Source organism: Dama dama, chromosome X (assembly GCF_033118175.1).
Source record: "Dama dama isolate Ldn47 chromosome X, ASM3311817v1, whole genome shotgun sequence".
Classification (NCBI taxonomy): domain Eukaryota; kingdom Metazoa; phylum Chordata; class Mammalia; order Artiodactyla; family Cervidae; genus Dama; species Dama dama.
Genome location: NC_083714.1, coordinates 97,609,340 through 97,636,199, shown reverse-complemented (window position 1 = coordinate 97,636,199; position 26,860 = coordinate 97,609,340). Strand labels below are relative to the sequence as shown.

The 26,860-nt window shown below is 37.5% G+C and overlaps 1 pseudogene; it reads right to left on the bottom strand.

Moving 5' to 3' along the window:
* Positions 1-17,630, bottom strand: part of LOC133052770 (tyrosine-protein phosphatase non-receptor type 2-like) — a 61,258-nt pseudogene extending 43,628 nt beyond the window's left edge.
* Between the last annotated feature and the right edge of the window lie 9,230 nt (positions 17,631-26,860).

Below are 26,860 nucleotides of genomic sequence, written 5' to 3'. Positions count from 1 at the left end.
AATACTATAAAAAAGACAAATGGAAATCCCAGTTTCCATATTTCTTATTTGTTGGATTTTGGCTCAATCACTTAACCTCACAGAACGATAGTTTTCTCAACTTTAAAATGGTGTAACACTACTTACCATGTAGAATCTTTGGGGTGATTGAATGTGAAGATACCTATCATAATGCCTGCAATAATTCTGAGGTTGGCACTCAGCATACGCCATGGAAACAAGTTTTGTGGATGAAGTGACATAGAAGTTGTGGCATGGAGCTAGTTATTGACAAGTGGAATATTGGGAGGCCAAAACCAAGAATGTGCCTCCCTTAACATCTACTCCAGAATAAACTAAACCTCATCATTTATGCCTCTGGCTACTGAACAACTTCCTTACTTCTGTTTGTTTTTGTTCTGTTAAATGTAAGACCAGAAACTATAAAATTCTTAGAGGAAAACATAGGCAGAACACTGTCTGACACAAATCACATCAAGATCCTCTATGACCCACCTCCTAGAGTAATGGAAATAAAAAAACAAAAATAAATGAATGGGGCCTAACTAAACTTAAAAGCTCTTGCACAACAAAGGAAACTATAAGCAAGGTGAAAAGACAAGCCTCAGAATGGGAAAAAATAATAGCAAATAAAACAATTGACAAAGAATTAATCTGCAAAATATACAAGTAGCTCATGTGACCTAACAGAAGCAGAAGATATTAAGAAGAGGTGGCAAGAATACACAGAAGAACTGTACAAAATAGATCTTCACAACCCAGATAATCATGATGGTGTGATCACTCACCTAGAGCTGGACATCCTGGAATGTGAAGTCAAGTGGGCCTTAGGAAGCATCACTACAAACAAAGCTAGTGGAGGTGATGGAATACCAGTTGAGCTATTTCAAATCTTGATGCTGTGAAAGTAGCCAAAGATGATGCTGTGAAAGTGCTGCACTCAATATACCAGCAAATTTGGAAAACTCAGCAGTGGCCACAGGACTGGAAAAGGTCCGTTTTCATTCAAATCCAAAAGAAAGGCAATGCCAAAGAATGCTCAAACTACTGCACAATTGTACTCATCTCACACGCTAGTAAAGTAATACTCAAAATTCTCCAAGCCAGGCTTCAGCAATACATGAACCGTGAACTTCCAGATGTTCAAGCTGGTTTTAGAAAAGGCAGAGGAACCAGAGATCAACTTGCCAACATCCGCTGGATCATTGAAAAAGCAAGATAATTCCAGAAAAACATCTATTTCTGCTTTATTGGCTATGCCAAAGCCTTTGACTGTGTGGATCACAATAAACTGTGGAAAATTCTGAAGGAGACGGGAATACCAGACCACCTGACCTGCCTCTTGAGAAACCTGTATGTAGGTCAGGAAGCAACAGTTAGAACTGGACATGGAACAACAGACTGGTTCCAAATAGGAAAAGGAGTATGTCAAGGCTGTATATTGTCACCCTGCTTATTAAACTTGTATCATGAGAAATGCTGGGCTGGAGGGAGTACAAGCTGGAATCAAGATTGCCGGGAGAAATATCAATAACCTCAGATATGCAGATGACATCACCCTTGTGGCAGAAAGTGAAGAAGAACTAAAGAGCTTCTTGATGAAAGTGAAAGAGGAGAGTGAAAAAGTTGGCTTAAAGCTCAACATTCAGAAAACTAAGATCATGCCATCTGGTCCCATCACTTCAAGGCAAATAGATTGGGAAACAGTGAAAACAGTGGCTGACTTTATTTTTCTGGACTCCAAAATCACTGCAGATGGTGACTGCAGCTATTAAATTAAAAGACGCATACTGCTTGGATGAAAAGTTATGACCATCCTAGACAGCATATTAAAAAGCAGAGACATTACTTTGCCAACAAAGGTCCATCTAGCCAAGGCTATGGTTTTTCCAGTGGTCATGTATGGATGTGAGAGTTGGACTATAAAGAAAGCTGAGCACAGAAGAATTGATGCTTTTGAACTGTGGTGTTGGAGAAGACTCTTGAGAGTCTCTTGGACTGCAAGGAGATCCAACCAGTCCATCCTAAAGGAGATCAGTCCTGGGTGTTCATTGGAAGGACTGATGTTGAAGTTGAAACTCCAATACTTTGGCCACCTGATGCGAAGAGCTGACTCATTCGAAAATTCCCTGATGCTGGGAAAGATTGAGGGCAGGAAGAGAAGGGGACGACAGAGGGTGAGATGGCTGCATGGCATCACTGGCTCAATGGACATGGGTTTGGGTGAACTCCGGGAGTTGGTGACGGACAGGGAGGCCTGGTGTGCTGCAGTTCATGGGGTCACAAAGAGTCAGACATGACTGAGCGAGTGAACTGAACTGAACTGAACATGAGGCTCAATATCAGGAGAAAAAAAAAAAAAAACAATCAAAAAGTGGGCAGAAAACCTAAACAGACATTTTCCCAAAGAAGATATACATAAGGCTGATAAACATATGCAAAGATGAATCACTCATTATTAGAGAAATGCAAATCAATTTTACAGTGATGTTTCATCTCGTACCAGTCAGAATGGCCATCATTAAAAATGTACAAAGAGTAAATGCTGGAGATGGTATGGAGAAAACGGAACCCTATTACACTATTGATGGGAATACAAACTGTTTTTCACCTTTTATAGTGATATAATTTACAAATCATAAAATCACACTTTGAATGTGTATAATACAGTGTTTAATATATGCAAAGCTAAAATTTTCATCACCTCAGAAAGAAATGCCTCAGATTTACACTTCAGGAAAGATGAATAGACATACATTTCCATATTCCCCAAATTAAATACAGATAAAATCATGTATATTATATTTAAAGTAAAAATTAGATGCATTGAAAAAGTGAAATAAAGAAGACAGTACAGGAGTCCTTTCCCACAAGGGGTCAACAGAAACCAAGTGGAGAACCTGAACTTCCACATCTAGCTGGCAGCAATGAGGTGGCACAAAAAGAGTTGTGTCACAGACTTTCTAAAACGTAAGGTTCTGATTTTCAAAACAGAATACCAGAAACATCTATGTTACAATTGAAAATCAACATAACAAAACCAAGATTTCAACTTGAATGACAAAAACCAATCAACAGATGCTAATAAGATGACACAGATGTTAGATTTATTTGACAAATATTTTAAAACAATTGTCATAAAAATGAGTCAATGAGTAATCATGAACATAATTGAAAAATGAAAACAAAAGAAAACAAATTTCATTCTTGGATATTTATCCCAGAGAAATAAAAATTTATATACACACAATAGCCTGTATACAATTGCTCATACTAGATTTATTTGTAATAAGTGCAAAAAGGTAAATAAATGCCCAAATTGGTGAATGGTTAAACAAAATGTGGTACATCAATAGTATGGAATACTATGTGGTAATAAAAAGTTATGAACTATTGATGTATGCCACCACTTGGATGGATCTCATGGGCATTTCACTAAGTAAAAAAAGGATAGCTTCAAAAGATGACATACTGCATTATTCTATTTATGCAACAATCTTGAAATGACAAAACTATAGAGATGGAAAATAGACTACCAAAGAATAAGGATTTGGGGAATAGAGTTGGTGGATATAATCATAAAGCGGTGACATGAGGGAGATAGTTGTAGTGATGGAATAGTTTTGTATTCTTGATTGTAATGGTGTTTACACGGATCTACACATGTGATAAAATGACACAGAATTACAGTTGATCACTGAACAACATGAGTTTGAACTGTGAAGGTCCACATACATGTGGATTTTTTTCAATAGTAAATACTACAGTACTATATGATCTGTGCTTGGTTGGATCCAAGGATGTAGAACCATGGGTATGAAGGAACCATGGATTTAATGTAACTGCATATACTGAGGGCCAGCTATAAGTTATTTATTTATGGATTTTTTACTTCATGGAAGGTTAGCTCTCCTAACCTCCATGTTGTTTAAAGGTTAAGTGTACAGACACACTTTTTAGCAATGTTAACTTCTTGCTTTTAATATTGTACTATAGTTACGTAAGTTATAAACATCAGAGAAAACTGGGTGAGGAGTATATGGAATATCTTTCTACTATCTTTGCAACTTCCCATAGATCTTAATTTTTTTAAGTTTTATGTGTACAAAATAATCCCTATTACACATTAACAGTTATTCCCCATTTGCCAGTCCTTCCTCCCTCCAGCCCTAAATATATGGACTTTTGCGACTAGCTTCTTTCACATAACATAATGTTTTTAAGGTTCATCTACATTGTACCACATACTACTAGTTCATTCCCTTTTGTTGCCAAATATTCTGTCATAGAAGTATGCCTTTTTTTTTTCATTCACCAGTTGACTGAAGTTTTGTTTGTTTCTACTTTTTGACTATTATGAATAATGCTGCTATGAACATTCATGTAAAAGTTTTTGTGTAGAATTTTTTCAATTCTCTTAGATAAATATTGATATCTAGGAGAAAGTTTGCTAGATCATATGGTAACTCTATGTTTAAGATTTTGAGAAACTATCAAGAGTTTTTCAAAGTATTTGAACCATTTTACATCTCCACTAGTAATATATGAGATTTCCAATATCTTCATATCTTCACCAATGCTTATTTTTTGTTTTTTTGATTATAGGTGACTGGTGAGTGTGGAGCGTTATCTCATTGTGATTTTGATTTGCATTTACCTAATAACTAATCATGTTGAACATCTTTTTATATACTTATTGGCCATTATGTATATCTTCTTTAGAGAAATGCCTATTCAAAAAATTTTGCCCATTTTAAAATCAGGTTATTTGTCTTCTTAGTGTTGAGTTCTAAGAATTCATTTTATAATTTCCACACAAGTCCTTTCTCAGGCATAAAGATTGCAAATGCTTTCTCCCATTTCATGGATTGTCTTTTCACTTTATTGATGGTGTCCTTTTGTGTAGGTAAATGATTCACATTTAAAATGATTATTGATATGGTTAGATTAATATCTACTATACTTGTAACTCTTTTGTATTGATGTTTGTTGCACTTGTTCTTTTTTTTTGAAGTCAAGGAGTTTCTTCATTGTCATTTTACTCACCATGGGATAGAGTTAAGAATCCCAGGCCCAATACCCAAGGCCCTTGAACTTCTGACCCCATTATTAACTTTTGCAAAGTTTTCATTTAAAACAGAGTGGCATATTTCACCAGTCTCTTGCTATGAATTCAATTTTTCTGCACCCATGCCCTCTTTCATGTTTCCTCTACAGTCTCCCTTTCACTGCAACATATACAATATACCATCTCATTTTTCCATGTATTTGAATAATAGCCAAACTTAAAGACATTGTCTGGGATATATTTAATGTATATTTATTTATACTATTTTAATACTATTTATATTTGTTTATAACAGCAGCTATTATGTATTAAAAGTTTATCTCATGCCAAACACTGTGCTTAATACTTGGCATGCCTTATATAATATTTAGCCTATGTTTTCAAACATTAATTCTACTGTTTTATTTCATAAACAGCCTTTGAGTGTTTAAAAGGTTATGATTAAATAAGTCAAGACATCCAAAAGCCAAAGGGGGGTGATATAAAAAAGAAATGTCAGAGTGAGTGCTAGCACACAAAAATTTCTCAATAAATATTTGTTGAATGAATGAGGTTTTTGTAAGTGTTATCTCCTCCATGAGGCTTTATAAGACCACTTTAAGTCACAAGGCTTTTTTCTTGTGAAATTTCATAGATTTACATCTGAGCCCACATATTCAGCAGATAGCTGTTTCTCCTTAGGGAAGTTCTTGTCTCATTTCTGTGATTTTCATTTGGTTTTACTATTATTTGTTTCTCTCTTCCCCCTTCTTGAAATCAGAGGGTGTATTGTATAACAGCAAGAATTCGTATTTGTTAATAATCTCTTCATTGACAGGGGTTGATACTGATATAAATAAAATGAAGTTTCTGTTTGTTTCTACATTGCTTTCTTGGAAACTAGATGGAAGTATGTGTTTCAAGTTTATTGTAAGTGTGATGGATTGAGAATAGGGGAGTGACATAATCTGATTTATGCTTCAAAATTTTTCCTGAAGGAGTTCTGATTCCAGGTAGATTGAGGAAATATATGCCCAGCCTTTCTCTCCAGGTGAGTATAACTATAAAACCTGGAAAGAATTTATATGCAGTTATTTGAGAACTGTGAAAGTAAATATCAGCAGGGGAAGACTGCCAGAAATCAAAGTAACACTGAACTAATTGCAAATTTACTATTTTTCCTCTTCTGGAATATTCTGACGTAAAGTCAGTTCAACTCAAAACCTAAAAGTGAGCACCATAGTACAGACAGAGAAAGATTATAGGAAAAAATATTATACTCTTGGATCAGCAAAAGAAAATAGGAACTCTTAGAACTCAGAAAGAAGAAGAAATCCCTTGGTTCTTTTTTTTTTTTTCCCTTTTTCTCCATTTTCTCATGCCCCAGCCTACAAGTGACTCCTCAGTAGCAGATAAAGTAGCAGTGGATGTGAATGGCAACAGGAAACCAAAGGATCCAACTCTATGAAAAAAAGAAAGTTTCTGCTCTGTTCAGTGGAGCTGTGATGCTAAGAAAGCCAGGCCAAATTCCATTGATTATTCTACATGCCCTCAATTCTCCTGTTGATTTGACTCCAGGTGCAGCACAATCACAGAAGTGGGCAGTTTGGTGATGGAGGACAGAAAAGGGGAGACCCAGGAAACCAGAAAACACTAGGGAGATAGCAGATAAGGAATATGTGAAAATGATCCCATAAAAAGTGTTTTGAATTCTTGGACAAAAATCCTGACTTGATCATGCATGGGTTTTATCTCCATTAGCATCACACAGATTTTGAGAACTGAGATAATGAACAGAGTGCAGTCCAAGTTCTAGACTGACCACTGGGTGGTGCACATACAGGACAGATCCGGATAGCACTGCAAAAACTTTGAAAACTAAACTGACATTGGAACCACAGCCTACAGAAAGTAGGTTGGAAATTGTGGCTTGAACTAAACAAGGTCAAGTGTCTGCTGAAACAAAATATCAATCTTTTCTATAGGATTTAAACAAATTCTAAAGTCCCACAACAGAGTAGTTAAAATGTCCAAATTGTAATCCCAAATTACTAACATACAAAGAATGATGAAAATCTCAACTCACATAGGAAAAGAAGCAAACAAGATGGCACAAACATTGGAATTATGGCTTCCCCGGTGGCTCACTGGTAAAAGAATCCACCTGCAGTGCAGGAGACCTGGGTTTTATCCCTGGGTCAGGAAGACCCCCCTGGAGAAGGAAATGGCAGCACACTCCAGTATTCTTGCCTGGGGATTCCCATGGACAGAGGAGCCTGGCAGGCTACAGTCCATGGGGTCACAAAGAGTTGGACATGACTTAGTGACTAAACAACAGCAAACAACAAAGTGTGTATTATAAAAATGCTTGAACAGAGAACTTCTGGTTTCAGTTCCAACATGCAAATAACTTACAAATGGTCACTCCAACCTTCACAGTAAGAGTTAAACAAACTTAAAATCAACTACTTGTCTTAGATTTATCAGAGTTGAGGTAATAGAACAAACTGCTATCCTCAAATTTGGAGAGATAGAGACCTACAGAGGAACACAGCTTACAAGGAGCAGAAACTGCTGGAGCAAGGAAATGGGAGGAAGACTTAAATGATCATTTCAGTGAATTTCTAGAGTTTCCGTGTGAACTATCTTGAGAATTAAAAGCACCTGAGAAATATCTAAAACGTACAAAGAACTCATAAAACTCACCATTAAGAAAACAAACAACTTGATTAAAACACGGGATGAAGATCTTAACAGATACCTCTTCAAAGAATATAAACAGATGGCAAATAAGCGTATAAAAATATACTTCATATCATATTCTACCAGAAAAATACAAATTGAAACAAGGAGAAACCACTATACACCTATTGCAATGTCCAAAATCCAGAACACTGACAATGCCAAATGCTGGAGAAGATGTGGAGCATCAGGAATTCTCATTCATTGCTGGTGGGAAAGCAAAATAGTATAGCCAGTTTGGAAGACAGCTTGGTGATTTCTCACAAACCTCAATATACTCTTAATATATCAATTTTACCTCTTGCTATTTATTCAAAGGAGTTGAAATTCTATGTCCCACCAAAACCTGCATCTGGATGTTTATAGCAGTTTTATTCATAACCTCCAAAAACCTGGAAGCAACCTAGATGTCTTTCAGTAGGTGAATTAATGAATGAACTGTGGTACATCCAGGCAATGTAATGTTAGTCAAGGAAGATATTATTACTCCCAATTTACAGATGAGAAAACTGAGGATTGATGAACTGATATGTCCAAGGTTGTATACAATTATCTGGAAGAGTTCATATTCTAATTTAGGCCTGTCAGATGCCAAAAGCCTGTGCTCATTCTATTGTACCAAGTTTAGAAAAAGAGTGAATAAGATTCATTTAAAGATTTATTGACTTCATAATTTTATTATTTTCTAAACATTTTTATTAAATTATAATGTGCATACAGAAAAGCACATGGGTAATAAGGTAATAAATAATCACATACTGAAACTACCCATGCAACTGAAACTCATAAAGAAGCAGAACATTCTCTTTCTCCCATTCCCCAGCTCTCAAAGACCTCCTGTTCCCTTTCCAGTCACTATTACTGACCAATGAAAACCACTATCTTACTTTGATCGTTATATATTAATTTTGCCTATTACTGAACTTTATATAAATGGAATTATATAGCATACTCTTTTATGCCTTTTTATGTAGCTTCTGATCAACTTTTTTCGCTGTCCATCTGTTTATTGTTTGCATGTTTAGATTATTCATTGTCATAAGCAGTCCATTGTATGCCTATAGAAGAATATATATGTATTCATTCTATTATTGGTACTTTGTACAGAGTTTAGAGCTATCACAAATGTACTGCTATAAACATTCTTGTGCATGTCATCTGGTAAATGTAACTACATTTTTGTTTGAGTAATCTTCATGGGGTAGTCGGAACTGGTAACAGGGCAGAGAAGGATGGAGATAGAGCAGTTGGAAGACTACTCCAAAAGGTCAAGCCTAAGCTGCGATTCATGGGGGTCGCAAAGAGTCAGACACGACTGAACGACTGAATTGAACTGAACTGAAGCTACTGAAGGTAAAGAAAAATACAATAATGATGGGACTGGAGAGAAAGGAATAGAACAGAAAGAAATAAAATTGCTTAGATATAGAGATCAGTTGGTGCTAAGGAATAAAATTGACAAAAAAGTCAAATATGAGAAAAAATTTTAATCTATTTAAAGAGGAAAGAAATTTGGTTACAATGCTCATTGGCAGAGGGGGTTTACATTTGTTTCAGTATTATTGAGATATAAATGACATATACCACAGTATAAGTTTAAGATGTACAACAGAATAATCTGATTTGCATAAGTAGTAGTCCCACTTATCTGCAGATTTGTTTTCTTTTTTTTCCTTGATATTTATTTATTTTTTAAATATAAATTTATTGCTTTAATTGGAGGCTAATTATTTTACAATATTGTAGTGGTTTTGCCATACATTGACATTGATCTGCCACACGTGTACATGTGTTCCCCATCCTGAACCCCTCTCCCATCTCCCACCCCATCCTATCCCTCTGGGTCATCCCAATGCACCAGCCCCAAGCACCCTGTCTCATGCCTCAAACCTGGACTGGCAATCCATTTCACATATGATAATATACATGTTTCAATGCCGTTCTCCCAAATCATTCCACCCTCGCCCTCTGCCACAGAGTCCAAAAGACTGTTCTATACATCTGTGTCTCTTTTGCTGTCTTGCATATAAGATTATCATTACCATCTTTCTAAATTACATATCTATGTGTTAGTACACTGTATTGGTGTTTTTCTTTCTGGCTTACTTCAATCTGTATAATAGGCTCCAGTTTCATCTACCTCATTAGAACTGATTCAAATGTACTCTTTTTTAATGGCTGAGTAATATTCCATTCTGTATATATACCACAGCTTTCTTATCCATTCGTCTCCTGATGGACATCTAGGTTGCTTCATGTCCTGGCTATTATAAATAGTGCTGCAATGAACATTGGGGTACACCTGTCTCTTTCAATTCAGGTTTCCTTGGTGTGTATGCCTAGCAGTGGGATTGCTGGGTCATATGGCAGTTCTATTTTCAGTTTTTTAAGGAATCTCCACACTGTTCTCCATAGTGGCTGTACTAGTTTGCATTCCCACCAACAGTGTAAGAGGGTTCCCTTTTCTCCACACCCTCTCCAGCATTTATTGCTTGTAGACTTTTGGATAGCAGCCATCCTGACTGGAATGTAATGGTATCTCACTGTGATTTTGATTTCATTTCTCTGATAATGAGTGATGTTGAGCATCTTTTCATGTGTTTTTTAGCCATCTGTATGTCTTCTTTGGAGAAATGTCTGTTTAGTTCTTTGGCCCATTTGTTGATTGGGTCGTTTATTTTTTTGGAATTGAGCTTCAGGAGTTGCTTGTATATTTTTGAGATTAATTCTTTGTTCATTGCTTCATTTGCTATTAGTTTCTCCCATTCTGAAGGCTGTCTTTTCACCTTGCTTATAGTTTCCTTTGTTGTGCAAAAGCTTTTAAGATTCATTAGGTCCCATTTGTTTATTTTTGCTTTTATTTCCATTACTCTGGGAGGTGGGTCATAGAGGATCCTGCTGTGATTTATGTTGGAGAGTGTTTTGCCTATATTTTCCTCTAGGAGTTTTATAGTTTCTGGTCTTACATTTAGATCTTTAACCCATTTTGAGTTTATCTTTGTGTATGGTGTTAGAAAGTGTTTGTTTCATTGTTTTATGAGTGGCTGACCAGTTTTCCCAGCACCACTTGTTAAATACATTGTCTTTTATCCATTGCATATTCTCGCCTCCTTTGTCAAAAATAAAGTGTCCATAGGTATGTGGATTTATCTCTGGGCTTTCTATTTTTTTCCATTGATCTATATTTCTGTCTTTGTGCCAGTACCATCCTGTCTTGATGACTGTAGGTTTGTAGTATAGTCTGAAGTCAGGCAGGTTGATTCCACCAGTTCCATTCTTCTTTCTCAAGATTGCTTTGGCTATTCGAGTTTTTTTTTTTCCCCCATACAAATTGTGAAATTATTTGTTTTAGTTCTCTGAAAAATGCCGTTGGTACCTTGATAGGGATTGCATTGAATCTATAGATTATTTTGGGTAGTATACTCATTTTCACTGTACTGATTCTTCCGATCCATGAACACGGTATATTTTCCCATTTATTTGTGTCCTCTTTGATTTCTTCCATCAGTGTTTTATAGTTTTCTATGTATAGGTCTTTTGTTTCTTTAGGTAGATATATTCCTAAGTATTTTATTCTTTTCGTTGCAATGGTGAATGGAATTGTTTCCTTAATTTCTCTTTCTGTTTTCTCATTGTTAGTGTATAGGAATACAAGGGATTCCTGTGTGTTAATTTTATATCCTACAACTTAACTATATTCATTGATTAGCTCTAGTAATTTTCTGGTGGAGTTTTTAGGGTTTTCTATGTAGAGGATCATGTTATCTGCAAACAGGGAGAGTTTGACTTCTTCTTTTCCAATCTGGATTCTTTTTATTTCTTTTTCTGCTCTGATTGCTGTGGCCAAAACTTCCAAAACTATGTTAAATAGTAGTGGTGAGAGTGGGCACCCTTGTCTTGTTCGTAACTTTAGGGAAAATGTTTTTGATTTTTCACCATTGAGGATAATGTTTGCTGTGGGTTTGTCATATATAGCTTTTATTATGTTGAGGTATGTTCCTTCTATTCCTGCTTTCTGGAGGGTTTTTTTTCATAAATGGATGTTGAATATTGTCAAGGGCTTTCTCTGTATCTATTGAGATAATCATATGGTTTTTATCTTTCAATTTGTTAATGTGATGTAACACATTGATTGATTTGCAGATATTGAAGAATCCTTGCATCCCTGGGATAAAGCCCACTTGGTCATGATCTTTTAAATATGTTGTTGGATTCTGTTTGCTAGAATTTTGTTAAGGATTTTTGCATCTATGTTCATCAGTGATATTGGCCTGTAGTTTTCTTTTTTTGTGGCATCTGTCAGGTTTTGGTATTAGGGTGCTGGTGGTCTCATAGAATGAGTTTGGAAGTTTTCCTTCCTCTGCAATTTCCTGGAAGAGTTTGAGTAGGATAGGCGTTAGCTCTTCTCTAAATATTTGGTAGCATTCAACTGTGAAGCCGTCTGGTCCTGGGCTTCTGTTTGCTGGAAGATTTCTGATTACAGTTACAATTTCCATGCTTGTCATGGGTCTGTTAAGATTTTCTATTTCTTCCTGGTTCAGTTTTGGAAAGTTGTACTTTTCTGAGAATCTGTCCATTTCTTCCAAGTTGTCCATTTTATTGACATATTGTTGCTGATAGTAGTCTCTTATGATCCCTTGTATTTTTGTGTTGTCTGTTGTGATTTCTCCATTTTCTTTTTTTTTTTTTCTCCATTTTCATTTTTAATTTTGTTGATTTGATTCTTCTCCCTTTGTTTTTTGGTGAGTCTGTCTAATGGTTTGTCAATTTTATTTATCTTCTCAAAGAACCAGCTTTTAGCTTTGTTGATTTTTGCTATGGTCTCTTTTGTTTCTTTTGTATTTATTTCTGCCCTAATTTTTAAGATATCTTTCCTTCTACTAAACCTGGGGTTCTTTATTTTTTCCTTTTCTAGTTGCTTTATGTGCAGAGTTAGGTTATTTATTTGACTTTTTTCTTGTTTCTTGCAGATAGTGATTGCAGCCATGAAATTAAAAGACGCTTACTCCTTGGAAGAAAAGTTATAACCATCCTAGACAGCATATTAAAAAGCAGAGACATTACTTTGTCAACAAAGGTCCGTCTAGCCAAGGCTATGGTTTTTTCAGTGGTCATGTATGGATGTGAGAGTTGGACTATAAAGAAAGCTGAGCACAGAAGAATTGATGCTTTTGAACTGTGGTGTTGGAGAAGACTCTTGAGAGTCCCTTGGACTGCAAGGAGATCCAACCAGTCCATCCTAAAGGAGATCAGTCCTGGGTATTCATTGGAAGGACTGATGTTGAAGCTGAAACTCTAATACTTTGGCCACCTCATGTGAAGAGCTGACTCATTGGGAAAGACCCTGATGCTGGGAAAGATTGAGGGCGGGAGGAGAAGGGGACGACAGAGGATGAGATGGTTGGATGGCATCACCGACTAAATGGACATGGGTTTCGGTGGACTCTGGGAGTTGGTGATGGACAGGAAGGCTTGGCTTGCTATGGTTCATGGGGTCGCAAAGAGTTGAACACAACTGAGCGACTGAACTGAACTGAACTGAACTGAACTTGTTTCTTGAGGTAAGCCTGTGTTGCTATGAACCTTCCTCTTAGCACTGCTTTTACAGTGTCCCAAAGGTTTTGGGTTTTTGTGTTTTCATTTTCATTCGTTTCTATGCATATTTTGATTTCTTTTTCAATTTCTTCTGTTATTTGTTGGTTTTTCAGGAGAGTGTTGTATAGCCTCCATATGTTGGAATTTTTAATACTTTTTCTCTTGTAATTGACATCTAATCTAACTGCTTTGTGGTCAGAAAAGTTGCTTGGAATGATTTCATTTTTTTAAAAACTTACCAAGGCTAGATTTATGGCCCAGGGCGTGATCTATCCTGGAGAAGTTTCCATGTGCACTTGAGAAAAAGATGAATTCATTGTTTTGGGGTGAAATGTCCTATAGATATCAATTAGGTATAACTGGTCTATTGCATTATTTAAAGTTTGTGTTTCCTTGTTAATTTTCTGTTTAGTTGATCTATCCATAGGTTTGAGTGGGGTATTAAAATCTCCCACTATTATTGTGTTATTGTTAATTTCCCATTTCGTACTTGTTAGCTTTTGCTTTACATATTGTGGTGCTCCTATGTTGGGTGCATATATATTTATAATTGTTATATCTTCTTCTTGGATTGATCCTTTGATCATTATGTAGTGTCTTTCTTTGTCTCTTTTCACAGACTTTATTTTAAAGTCTATTTTATCTGATATGAGTGTTGTTACTCCTGCTTTCTTTTGGTCTCTATTTGCATGGAATATCTTTTTCCAGCCCTTCACTTTCAGTCTATATGTGTCCCGTGTTTTGAGGTGGGTCTCTTGTAGTAAACATATATAGGAGTCTTGTTTTTGTATCCATTCAGCCAGTCTTTGTCTTTTGGTTGGGCCATTCAATCCATTTACATTTAAGGCAATTATTGATTAGTATGATCCTGTTGCCATTTGTTTTTGGGGGTTTGAGCTTATACACCCTTTCTGTGTTTCCTGTCTAGAGAAGATCCTTTTGCATTTGTTGGAGAGCTGGTTTGGTGGTGCTGAATTCTCTCAGCTTTTGCTTGTCTGTAAAGCTTTTGATTTCTCCTTCATATTTGAATGAGATCCTTGCTGGGTACAGTAATCTGGGTTGTAGGTTTTCCTCTTTCATCACTTTAAGTATGTCCTGCCATTCCCTTCTGGCCTGAAGTGTGTTATTTGTTGTTTTTCCCTGGTTTCTTTTAATATTTGTTCTTTGTGTTTTATCTTTGTTAATTTGATTAATGTGTGTCTTGGGGTGTTTCATCTTGGGTTTATCCTGTTTGGGACTCTCTGGGTTTCTTGGACTTGGGTGACTATTTCCTTCCCCATTTTAGGGACGTTTTCAACTATTATCTCCTCAAGTATTTTCTCATAGTCTTTCTTTTTGTCTTCTCCTTCTGGGACTCCTATGATTCGAATGTTGGGGCATTTAACATTGTCCCAGATGTCTCTGAAGTTGTCCTCATTTTTTAAAATTCTTTTTTCTTTTGCCTTCTCTGCTTCTTTTATTTCTACCATTTTATCTTCTACCTCACTTATCCTATCTTCTGCCTCCGTTATTCTACTGTTGGTTCCCTCCAGAGTGTTTGTGATCTCATTTATTGCATTATTCTTTATATATTGTCTCTTTTTTTATTTCTTCTAGGTCCTTGTTAAAGATTTCTTGCATCTTCTCAATCCTTGTCTCCAGGCTATTTATCTGTAACTCCATTTTGTTTTCAAGATTTTGGATCATTTTCACTATCATTATTCAGAATTCTTTATCACATAAATTCCCTATCTCTTCCTCTTTTATTTGGTTTGGTGGGCATTTATTCTGTTCCTTTACCTGTTGAGTATTTCTCTGCCTCTTCATCTTGTTTATATTGCTGTGTTTGGGGTGGCCTTTCCATATTCTGGCAGTGTGTGGCTCCTCTTTATTGTGGAGGTTCCTCTCTGTGGGTGGGGTTGGATGGATGGCTTGTCAAGGTTTCCTGGTTAGGGAAGCTTGTGTCGGTGTTCTGGTGGGTGAAGCTGGATTTCTTCTCTCTGCAGTGCAATGAAGTGTCCAGTAGTGAGTTTTGAGATGTCAGTGGGTTTGGTGTGACTTTGGGCAGCCTGTATATTGAATCTCAGGGCTATGTTCCTGTGTTGCTGGAGAATTTGCATGGTATGTCTTGCTCTGAAACTTGTTGGCTCTTGGGTGGTGCTTGGTTTCAGTGTAGGTATGGAGGCTTTTGATGAGCTCTTATCAATTAATGTTCCCTGGAGTCAGGAGTTCTCTGGTGTTCTCAGATTTTGAACTTAAGCCTCCTGCCTCTGACTTTCAGTCTTATTCTTACATTAGCCTCAAGACTTCTCCATCTATACAGCACTGATGATAAAACATCTAGGTTAATGATGAAAGTTTCTCCACAGTGAGGGACACCTCGAGAGGTTCACAGAGTTACGTGGAGAAGCGAAGAGGGAGGAAGGAGATAGAGGTGACCAGGAGGAAAAGAGGGGGAATCAAAAGGGGAGAGAGCAAGCTAGCCAGTAATCACTTCCCAATGTGCTCTCCACAGTCTAGACCCCTCAGAATTGTTCAAAGAGTTACACAGAGAAGAGAAGAGGGAGGGAGGAGACAGAGGTGGCCAGGAGGAGAAAAGGGGGAATCAAAAGGAAAGAGACAGTTCCAGCCAGTAATCAGTTCCCTCAGTGTTCTCCACAGCCCGGAACACACAAAGAGATTCACAGAGTTGGGTAGAGAAGAGAAGGTGGAGGGAGGAGATAGAGGTGACCTGGTGGAGAAAAAGGAGAGTCAAAAGGGGGAAAGAGTAATCAAGCCAGTAATCTCACTCCCAAGTAAAAATGGATACTGAAGAGTGGGTTTTTAAAGGTACAAAATTGATAACAAATACCAAAAAGCAAAGATTAAAAAGCTAGAGTAGACATTAGATTCTCAAAAATACACTATTAAAAAAACAAAACAAAGTCACAAGAATTATAAATTATATATATGAAGTTTGCTTTAAAATAGGATATTTTTTTGCAAGGTAACAGTAGGTTATAAAAATGAAAATTAAAGCAGTAATAGAGGACTTAAAAATAAAATAATATTTTTAATTTTAAAAAATGATAATAGTAAGAATATATCTAAGAATTTTTCTGGAGCTGTTGTGGATAGTGTGGGGTCAGTTCATTTTCACATAGTTCCTTGATCCAACTTATACTTCTCAAGATCTATAGTCCCCTTCCTACGTAGTTGGTGCTAACTACAAGGTTTTAATCTATTGCACCTGTCAGTTCCAAAGTGGTTCCCTTTGTTTATTTTAGCTTCTTCTGTTTGCTGGTCTCTTCAGTGTCTAATTTCCACCCTGACACAAGGGGGCGATGGTGGTCACTTATTTAGGCTCACTTGTTCAGTCGTGCTGTGGGGAGGGAGGAACACTGCAAACCAGTATCACTGGCATGTGTGGGGAGTGCCCGCAGTGTCTCAGCTGCACTGGGTTTGCCCCGCTCACGGCATGTGTGCTTTCATGATCTACACTTCTCAGGCTCTAGGTTGCTCTGCTGGGAACTGTCTGAGGTGGGCCCTGGGTTGCGTGCACTTCCCAGGTCTAAGTCGCTCAGGTTCAGGTCCTCAGGTACTCCACAAAGGTGCAGAGTCAGTTGGGCCTGTGTTTTGTGCCCTTCCCAGGTCTGAGCAGCTCAGGTGACCTGGTGCTTGGTGAGCGCAGTCACCCCCAGGTTGGGAGTGAGTCTTATTGCCTCCCCCGTCCCAGCCTCTCGGTTTTCTGGGTGTACAATGGGCATGCCTTCTCAGGTGTGCTGTGTGTCTCTGCTGGGGAGCTGATCTCTGGCTGCGACCCTCCTGGAGGATGTCAACCATCCAGAATCCCAAGAAGTCTTGGTTAGCAATGAAGCCTGCTTGCAGTTTGGTAGAGGATGCCTCTCTGGGGCCCTGATTGCCCCCTTCTGGCTCTTGCTGCCCCCGCCTGCCTGTGTCTGGCAGGGGGTGGGGCAGTCTGCTGCCCTGCCGGCTAGCTCTGCTCAGTCTTTTGTTCTGTGAGCGGGCTTGGCAGTGTCTTAGGTTAGGGCTTTTCGCTGGATAGTTCTCTCTCACTTGCCCCTTTTTTTTTTTTCCTCTCTCTCTCTCCCTCTCTGGCTATCCTACAGTCTGGGTTGCTCTCTCACGTTAATTCCCTCAGATTGCCCTCGGGGAATTCAGGCCTGGTCCTTACCTTAAGCAATGCAGCCCGCACCTCCCTGTCCAGCCTCCGCTTGCTAGTGGTGGATGCCAGCATCTGGGCTGTTTCTCCACTGGGAGTTTCCATTAAGCATGTAATCTGTGGGGTTTGATTATTTATTTATTTATTTTTCCTCCCGGTTATGTTGCCTTCTGAGATTCCAAGACTCACCACAGACCCGCTGGTGAGAGTGTTTCCTGGTGTTTGGAAACTTCTCTCTTTTTTAAGACTCCCTTCCCCAGATGGATCTTCGTCCCTACATCTTTTGCCTCTCTTTTTATCTTTTATATTTTGTCCTACCTCCTTTCGAAGACAATGGACTGCCTTTCTGGGTGCCTGATGGCCTCTGCCAGCATTCAGAAATTGTTTTGTGGAATTTGCACAGCGTTCAAATGTTCTTTCGATGAATTTGTGGGGGAGAAAGTGGTCTCCCCGTCCTATTCCTCCACCATCTTAGGACCCCCCCTCCTGCAGATTTGCTTTCTATGGCTTCAGTTACCTGTGGTCAATTGTATGCAGAAAATATTAAATAGAAAATTCCAGAAACAAATAATTCACAAAGTTAAAATTTTTAAGTTTTAAATTCTAAGTAGCATGATAATTTTTTAAAATTCAAGTATGGTTGGTTTAGGGCTTTCCTTGTAACTCAAGTCAGTAAAGAATCTGCCTACAGTGCAGGAGACCTAGGTTCAATCCCTGGGTTGGGAAGATCCCCTGGAGAAAGAAATGGCAACCCACTCCAGAATTCTTGCTTGGAGAATCTCATGGACAGAGGAGTCTGGTAGGCTGCAGTCCATGTGGTCATAAGAGTTGGACACAACTTAGTGACTAAACCACCATAGTTGCTTTGTAATATTATATTAGTTTCATGTGTACAACATAGCGATTCAGTATTTTTATAGATTATACTCCATTAAAAGTTATTACAAGATAATGGCTGTATTATACAATATTATATATTGTATATACATACAATATATAAAATTATTATATCATACAATACACTATATATTATAGTATATATATTATGCAATATAATACATTGTATTATACAATATACTATATTATATTATACAATATATATTGTATTATACAATATACTATATATATTGTTGCTTATCTATCTTATATATAGTAGTTTGTATCTCTTATTTCCATACCCTTGTCTTACCCCTCCACCCTTCCCTCTCCCTGCCCTTCCCTCTCCCCACTAGTAACCACTAGTTTGTCTTCTCTTTGAATCTGTTTCTGTTTTGCTATATATATTTATTTTATATTTTAAATTCCACAATAGGTGATAACATAAAGTATGTCTTTCTCTGCATGACTAATTTCACTAATTACTCTAAATACATCCTCATTGCTGCAAGTGGCAGAATTTCATTTTTTATGGTTGAGTAATATTCATATATATATATGTCTGTGCATATATATATATTGCATTTGTCTGATGCACCATCCAGCTTTCTCATGCCTGGGACATGAATCATCCCTTTGTCCAGTGTATTCTGTCTGTTGGTCATTTAGTCACCATTTCAATTATCCAATCCACTGTTGAGGTAATCACAGTGCTTGCATTCAATTCAGTTCAGTTCAGTCACTCAGTCATGTCTGACTCTTTGTGACCCCATGGACTGCAGCATGCCAGGCCTCCCTGTCCATCACCAACTCCCAGAGTTTACTCAAACTTATGTCCATTGAGTCAGTGGTGTCATCCAACCATCTCATGCTCTGTTGTCCCCTTCTCCTTCCGTCTTCAATCTTTCCCAGCATCAGGGTCTTTTCCAATGAGTCAGTTCTTTGCATCAGGTGGCCAAAGTATTGGAGTTTCAGTTTCAGCATCAGTCCTTCCAATGAATATTCAGGACTGATTTCCTTTAAGATGTACTGGTTGGATCTCCTTGCAGTCCAAGAGACTCTTAAGAGTCTTCTCCAACACCATAGTTCAAAAGCATCAGTTCTCTTGAGCTCAGCTTTCTTTATGGTCCAACTCTCAAACGCATACATGACTACTGGAAAAACCATAGCTTTGACTAGACGGACCTTTGTTGGTTAAGTAATATCTCTGCTTTTTAATATGCTGTCTACATTTTTCATAGCTTTTCTTCCAAGGAGCAAGCGTCTTTCAATGTCATGGCTGGAGCCACCATCTGCAGTGATTTTGGAGCCCCAAAATAAGCCTTATTTTATTTAATAATGGCCCCAAAGGACAAGAATAGTGATGCTAGCAATTTGGATATGCCAAAGACAAGTTATAAAGTGCTTCCTTTAAGTGAAAAGTTAAAAGTTCTTGACTTTATAAGGAAAGAAAAAATCATATGCTGAAGTTGCTAAGATCTACAGTAAGAGCAATTCTTCTATTCATGAAATTGTGAAGAAAAAGGAAATTCATGCTAGTTTTGCTGTCATATATTGAACTGCAAAATTTATGGTGATAGTGTATAAATGTGCAGTTAATATGGAAATGGCATTAAATTTATACAACAAGATATTTTCAGAGAGGAAAAAGAGAGTGAGATCAGTCACATAACTTTTATTGTATTGTTGTTGTAGTTGTTCAGTCATCCAGTCGTGGCCAACTCTTTGTGACTCCATGAACTGCAGCATGCCAGACCTCTCTGTCCTTCACCATCTTCCAGAGTTTGTCCAAGTTCATGTCCATTGCATCAATAATGTCATCCAGCCATCTCATTCTCTGACATCCTATTCTCCTTCTGCCTTCAATCTTTCCCAGCATCAGGGTCTTTTCCAACAAGTCAGCTGCTCACATCTGGTGACCAAAGTACTGGAGCTTCAGCTTCAGCAACAGTCCTTCCAATGATTATTCAGGACTGATTTCCTTTAGGATGGACTGGTTGATCTCCTTGCTGTCCAAGGGACTCTCAAGAGTCTTCTCCAGCACCACAGTTTGAAAGCATCAATTCTTTGGTGCTCTGCCTTCTTCACAGTCCAGCTCTCATGACCCTATGTGACTATGGGAAATATCATAGCCTTGACTATATGGACCTTTGTTTGCAAAGTGATGTTTTTGCTTTTTAACACAGTCTAGGTTTGTCATAGTGTTTCTGTCAAGAAGCAATCATCTTCTAATTTCATGGCTGTAGACACCATGCACAGTGATTTTAGAGCCAAATCTGTCACTGATTCCACCATTTCTCCTTCTACTTGCCATGAAAGTTGTTACAATTGTTCTATTTTATAAGTAGTTTTTTTGTTTATCTTTTACTGTGCCTAATTTATAAATTCAGCTTTAGCATATGGTTTTGTTGTTCAGTCATTAAGTTGTGTCTGACTTTTTGTGAACCCATGGACTGTAGCATGCCAGGCCTCGCTGCTCCTGACTATCTCCTGGAGTTTTATCATATGTATGTATGGGAAAATTCATGGTATATATATGTTTCAGTACTATCCATGGTTTCAAACATCCATTGGGGATATTGGAACAGTATACACCATGGATAAGGAATAATGTGAAATAATTGGCACAGTAAGTTTAGTTAACATACATCATCTCATATAGATACATAAAAAGAACAAAATGAAAAAAAATATTTCTTAGGATGGCAACTTTTAGGATTTACACTCTTGACAACTTTTATACATACCATACAGCAGTGTTATACACTGTACACCATATTGCAAATTACATCCCTAGTACTTATTTCTCTTATAACTGGAAGTTTGTACCCTTGACCATCTTCCTCCAATTCCATCTCTTCTGCCCCCTGCCTATGGTAACTACAAATCTGACCTCTTTTTCTATGAGTGTTTTTTCTTTTGATTCCACATCTAAGTAAGATTATATAGTATCTGTCCTTCTCTGTCTGATTTAGCATAATGCTCTCAAAGTCTATCCATGTTGTCACATATGGCAAGATTTCCTTCTTTCTGTGGATGAATAATCCATCGTGTGTGTGTGTGTGTGTGTGTGTGTATAGCAACTTCTTTATCCATTTATCTGTCGATGGACACTAAGTCTGTTTCCATGTTTTGGCTATTATAAATAATGCTGCTGTGAACATAAGCATGCATATATCTCTTTGATACGGTGTTTTCATTTTCTTTGGATATATATGAAGAAGTGGAATTATTGGGTCATGTGGTGTTCTATTTTTAATTCTTTGAGAAAGCTCTCTATTTTTTTCCCCAAAATGTCTGTAACACTTTACAATCACATCAAGGGTGCTCCAGGGTTTCCTTTTCTCCACATCCTCACCAGGTTTAATAACTATGTTTTTTTATGCAAGACATTCTAACAGGCATGAAGTGATATCTCATTGTACTTTTGATTTGCACTTCCCGGAGATTAATGATATTGAGTATCTGTTCATGTACTTGTTGGCCATTTGCATGTCTCCTTGGAAAAATGTCTTTTCATGTCCTTTGCCCATTTTTAATTGGATTGTTAGGTTTTTTGCTGCTGAGTTGTTTGAATTCTTTATATAGTTTGGATATCAATCCCTTATCAAATATATGGCTTACAAATAATTTTTCCCATTCCATAGGTTGTCGTTTCATTTTGTCGATCATTTCTTCTGCTGTGCAGAAGTGCTAGTTAGTGTTAGCACGGTATAATTTTTTTCCATCCATTTACTTTTTCTAGTTTTTCAAAAATATATATTGTATTAAAGAATAGTTGACTTACAATGTTTAAGGTGCACAGTGAGGGGATTTAATTTTACAAATACACATAGATTATGTTTGAAATTATTTTCCATCATAGATTATTATAAGATATTGACTATAGTTCCCTATGCTATACAGTCCACCTTTGTTGCTTGTTGTATATCTATTTTTCAATTAAAAACCTAGCATTCTATTTATACTAAGTTAAGTGAAATCAAAATATCATAATTTTTTAGATAGACAAAAATTCATGTTTTCTAAAGTATATATTATACATATTTATATATATGTATACAAAAGCTTTCCCACTACACTTGATAAAAGCTTGAGAAAGAACATCAAAAAAAAGGAGACAGAGAAATTAGAGAACATAAACTAAATGAAATGGGAGCACTGAATATGAACTAGAAAAAGTGAAACAAACTAGGCAAAAGTAAAAGATCATCATATAGCTTAGTTGGTTTTTTTTTTCCATTTATTTTTATTAGTTGGAGGCTAATTCCTTTACTCTTACACTGTTGGTGGGAATGCAAACTAGTACAGCCCCTATGGAGAACAGTGTGGAGATTTCTTAAAAAACTGGAAATAGAACTGCCATATGACCCAGCAATCCCACTGCTGGGCACACACACTGAGGAAACCAGATCTGAAAGAGACACGTGCACCCCAATGTTCATCGCAGCACAGTTTATAATAGCCTAGTTGTTTTTAAACATGACTGCTCATTAGAAACATTTGGAGCTTTGGAGAAAAAAAGCAACACCCAAGGATTTGTATTTTTTAAAAATTTCAAGATAATTCTGATACACATCTGGATTTTAAAAAGTTATTGCAGGTTTTTCTAGTTTTGGCAATATACAGTTCTATTATTTTTCTGTTGATCAATCATGATACAATGGTATTAAGTGAGTAATAGTTATATAATCACAAGAACAAAAGATCAGTTTTCACAATCAGTAGCCAGACAAAAAATAAAAGATAATTACAATTGCAAGCCATAATGGGAACATGGTTAACTTAACAATATAAAATAATTACATACAATTTGGGGAGTCAAGCAGAGTGATGTGGTAAGTGAAAGCGCATACATGCACATGTTTTCATCCACCTGGTCAGTCTATATCTTTTGGTTGGTGTATTTAGTCCATTTACATTTAAGGTAGCATCTATATGTATGATCCTTTTACCATTTTGTTAATTGTTTTGGGTTTATTTTCTGTAGGTCTGTCCCTTCTCTTATGTTTCCTGCCTAGAGAAGTTCCTTTAGCATTTGTTGTAAAGCTGGTTTGGTGGTGCTGAATTCTCTTAACTTTTGCTTGTCTGGAAAGCTTCTGATTTCTCTATCAAATCTGAAAGAGAATCTTGCTGGGTAGAGTATTCTTGGTTGTAGGTTCTTCTCTTTCATCACTTTAAACATACCATTTAAAGCCATTCTCTTCTGGCTTGTAGAGTTTCTGTTGAGAAATCAGCTGATAACCTGATGGGAGTTCCCTAGTATGTTATTTGTTGTTTTTCCCTTGTTTATTTTAATACTTTATCTGTCTTTAATTTTTGTCTGTTTGATTACCATGTTTCTCAGTATTCCTCCTTGGTTTATTCTTCCTGGGACTCTCTGTGCTTCCTGGACTTGGCTGACTATTTCCTTTCCCATATTAGGGAAGTTTTCAGCTATTATCTCCACAAATATTTCCTCAGATCCTTTCTCTCTCTCTTCTCCTTCTGAGACCTCTATAATGTGAAATGTTGATGTGTTTAATGTTGTCCCAGGGGTCTCTTAGGCTGGCTTTGTTTCTTTCCATTCTTTTTTTTCTATATTCTGTTCTGTGGCAGTGATTTCCACCATTCTGTCCTCCAGGTCATTTATCCATTCTTCTGCCTCAGTTATTCTGCTATTGATTCCTTCTAGTATATCTGCTTGTATCTAGTTTCTATCTAGTGTATCTCTGTTTGTTTTTTCTTTAGTTCTCCTAGGCCTTTGGTAAACATTTATTGTATCTTCTCAATCTTTACCTCCATTCTTTTCCTGAGATACAGGATCATCTTCACTATCATTATTCTGAATTTTTCTGGAAGGTTGCCTATCTCTACTTCATTTACTTGTTTTTCTGGGATTTTATCTTGTCCATTCATCTGGGACATAACTTTCTGCTTTTTCATCATGATTAACTTTCTATAATATGGTTTTAATTTTAGCCACTGTGAGACTGTGCTTCTTCTTGCTTCTTCTGTTTGCCCTCTGATGGATGAGGCTAAGAGGCTTTTATAAGCCTTTTGATAGGTGGGACTGGCAGTGGGAAAAACTGGGTCTTGCTCTGGTGGTCTGGCCTTGCTTGGTAAAGCTTTAATCCATAACAAGACAGGAGGAAGGGGTATAGATGGAGTATAGTCAAGACCCACACCCCTGGGTTGATGACCCACAAAAAAGGGAGGATAATTACAATTGCAGAAATTCTATCCAAGGAACAAGTGGTCCAAACCCCACATCATGCTCCCCAGACTCAGGATCCTATACTAGGAAGACAGTCCTCAGAATGTCTGGCTTTGAAAGCAAATAGGTTTCTGTACAGGAGAGCTGAAGGGCTGTAGGAAACTGATACTCTGCTCATTAATGGCACATGCAAACTCTTACACATTCCAAGTCCCAGGACAGCAGCAATAATTTGAAAGGAACCTGAGTTATATTCACTTGCTAATCTTGGTGTCTCCTGAAGGGAAGGAGGCTACTGGGACTTACCTTGGAGACACAGACACTGTGGAAGCCATTTTGGGGAGCTCATTCTACCACAAAGACACTGGTGCTGACAATGATAGCTCTGGAGTCCTTCTTCTAGCCTATTAGTACTGGGGGCTGGTACCAGCCCTGGGCCCCCTTGGCCTGGGAACCATCTAGCTCCAGTTCTACTTGTCTGCACAATCAGATACACCAGGACTTGGCCCTGCCCACCAGCAAGCAGGCAGTCCAGCATGAGGCAGGCCTGAAAGCCAACTGGTCCAGGGACCAGCCACACCCATCTGTGTACCCACAGTACACTAACACTTAAGGGCCCACATAGGTGGCACCCTTAGAGCATACAGCTCTGGTGACAAGAGGGAGTATGCTGCTGAGTGCAGTAGAACATATCCTACATAAGTCCATTTCTCTAAGATCAGTAAATGTAACCAAACCTGCATAACACATAGAAATAAACACAAGAACTTAGGCAAAATGAGATGACAGAAAAACAGGTTCAAAACAAAGGAATAAGACGAAATCCCAGAAGAACAAAGCCAAGTGGAGATAAGCAATCAACACAATAAAGAGTTCAAGTTAACAATTGTAAAGGTGATCAATGAATTCAGAAGAATGAATGAACATAGAAATTTAACAGAGACTAAAAAATATAAAGAAGAACCAAACAGAACTCAAGAATACAATAACTGAAATTAAAAATACAACAGAAAGAATCATACTGTTCATGGCATTCTTGAAGCAAGAATAGTGAAGTGTTTTGCCATTCCCTTCTCCAGTGGACAATAGAACTCTCCACCATGACCCATCTGTATTTGGTGGCTCTGCATGGCATGGCTCATAGCGACATTAAGCCACACAAGGCTGTGATCCATGTGATCAATTTGGTTAGTTTTCTGTGATTGTGGTTTTCATTTGGAGGCTGTGGGATTATAGCTCTTGCTTCTTCCATCCCTCCTCTGATAGATGAGGATAAGAGGCTTGTGCAAGCTTCCTAATGGGAGGGACTGGCATGGGGAAACCTGGGTCTTACTCTGGTAGGCAGAGACATGCTCAATAAATCTTTAATCCAATTTTCTGTTGATGCATGAGGCTGTGATCCCTTCCTGTTAGTTGATTTAGTGGAGGTGATGGAATTCCAGCTGAGCTATTTCAAATCTTAAAAGATGATGCTGTTACAGTACCACACTCAATATGTTAGCAAATTTGGAAACCTCAGCAGTGACCACAGGACTGGAAAAGGTCAGTTTTCATTCCAATCCCAAAAAAAGGCAATGTAAAGTAATGTTCAAACTACTGTAAATTGTGCTTATTTCACATACTAACAAGGTAATTCTCAAAAATCCTTCAAGCTAGGCTTCAACAGTACATAAACTTTACATGAACTTCAAGGAGACCAAACCAGTGAATCCTAAAGGAAATCAACCCTGAATATTCATTGGAAGGACTGATGCTGAAGCTGAAGCTTCAATACTTTGGCCACCCGATGTGAAGAGCTGACTCATTGGAAAAGACCCTGATGCTGGGAAAGATTTGAAGGCAGGAGGAGAAGGGGACGACAGAAGATGAGATGGTTGGATGGCATCATCAACTCAATGGACATGAGTTTGAACAAACTCTGGGAGATAGTGAAAGACTGGGAATCCTGGCACACTGCAGTCCATGGGGTCGCAAAGATTTGGACATGATTAACAGAACAGCGACAACATGTACAAACCTCATGGTTCCTGCAAACCAAAAACCTATGCACAAAGAGGAGAAAGGAATCCAAACATATACCAAAGTTCGTTATCAAGTCATAGAGAAGAGAATAACAAAAACACTACCAAAAAACCAGAAAATAGTTAACAAAATGACAGCATTTATATACCTATCAAGAATTAATTTAAATGTAAATGGATAACATGCTTCAATTGAAGACAGGTAATGGCTGAATGAATTAAAAACAATACATATAAATGCT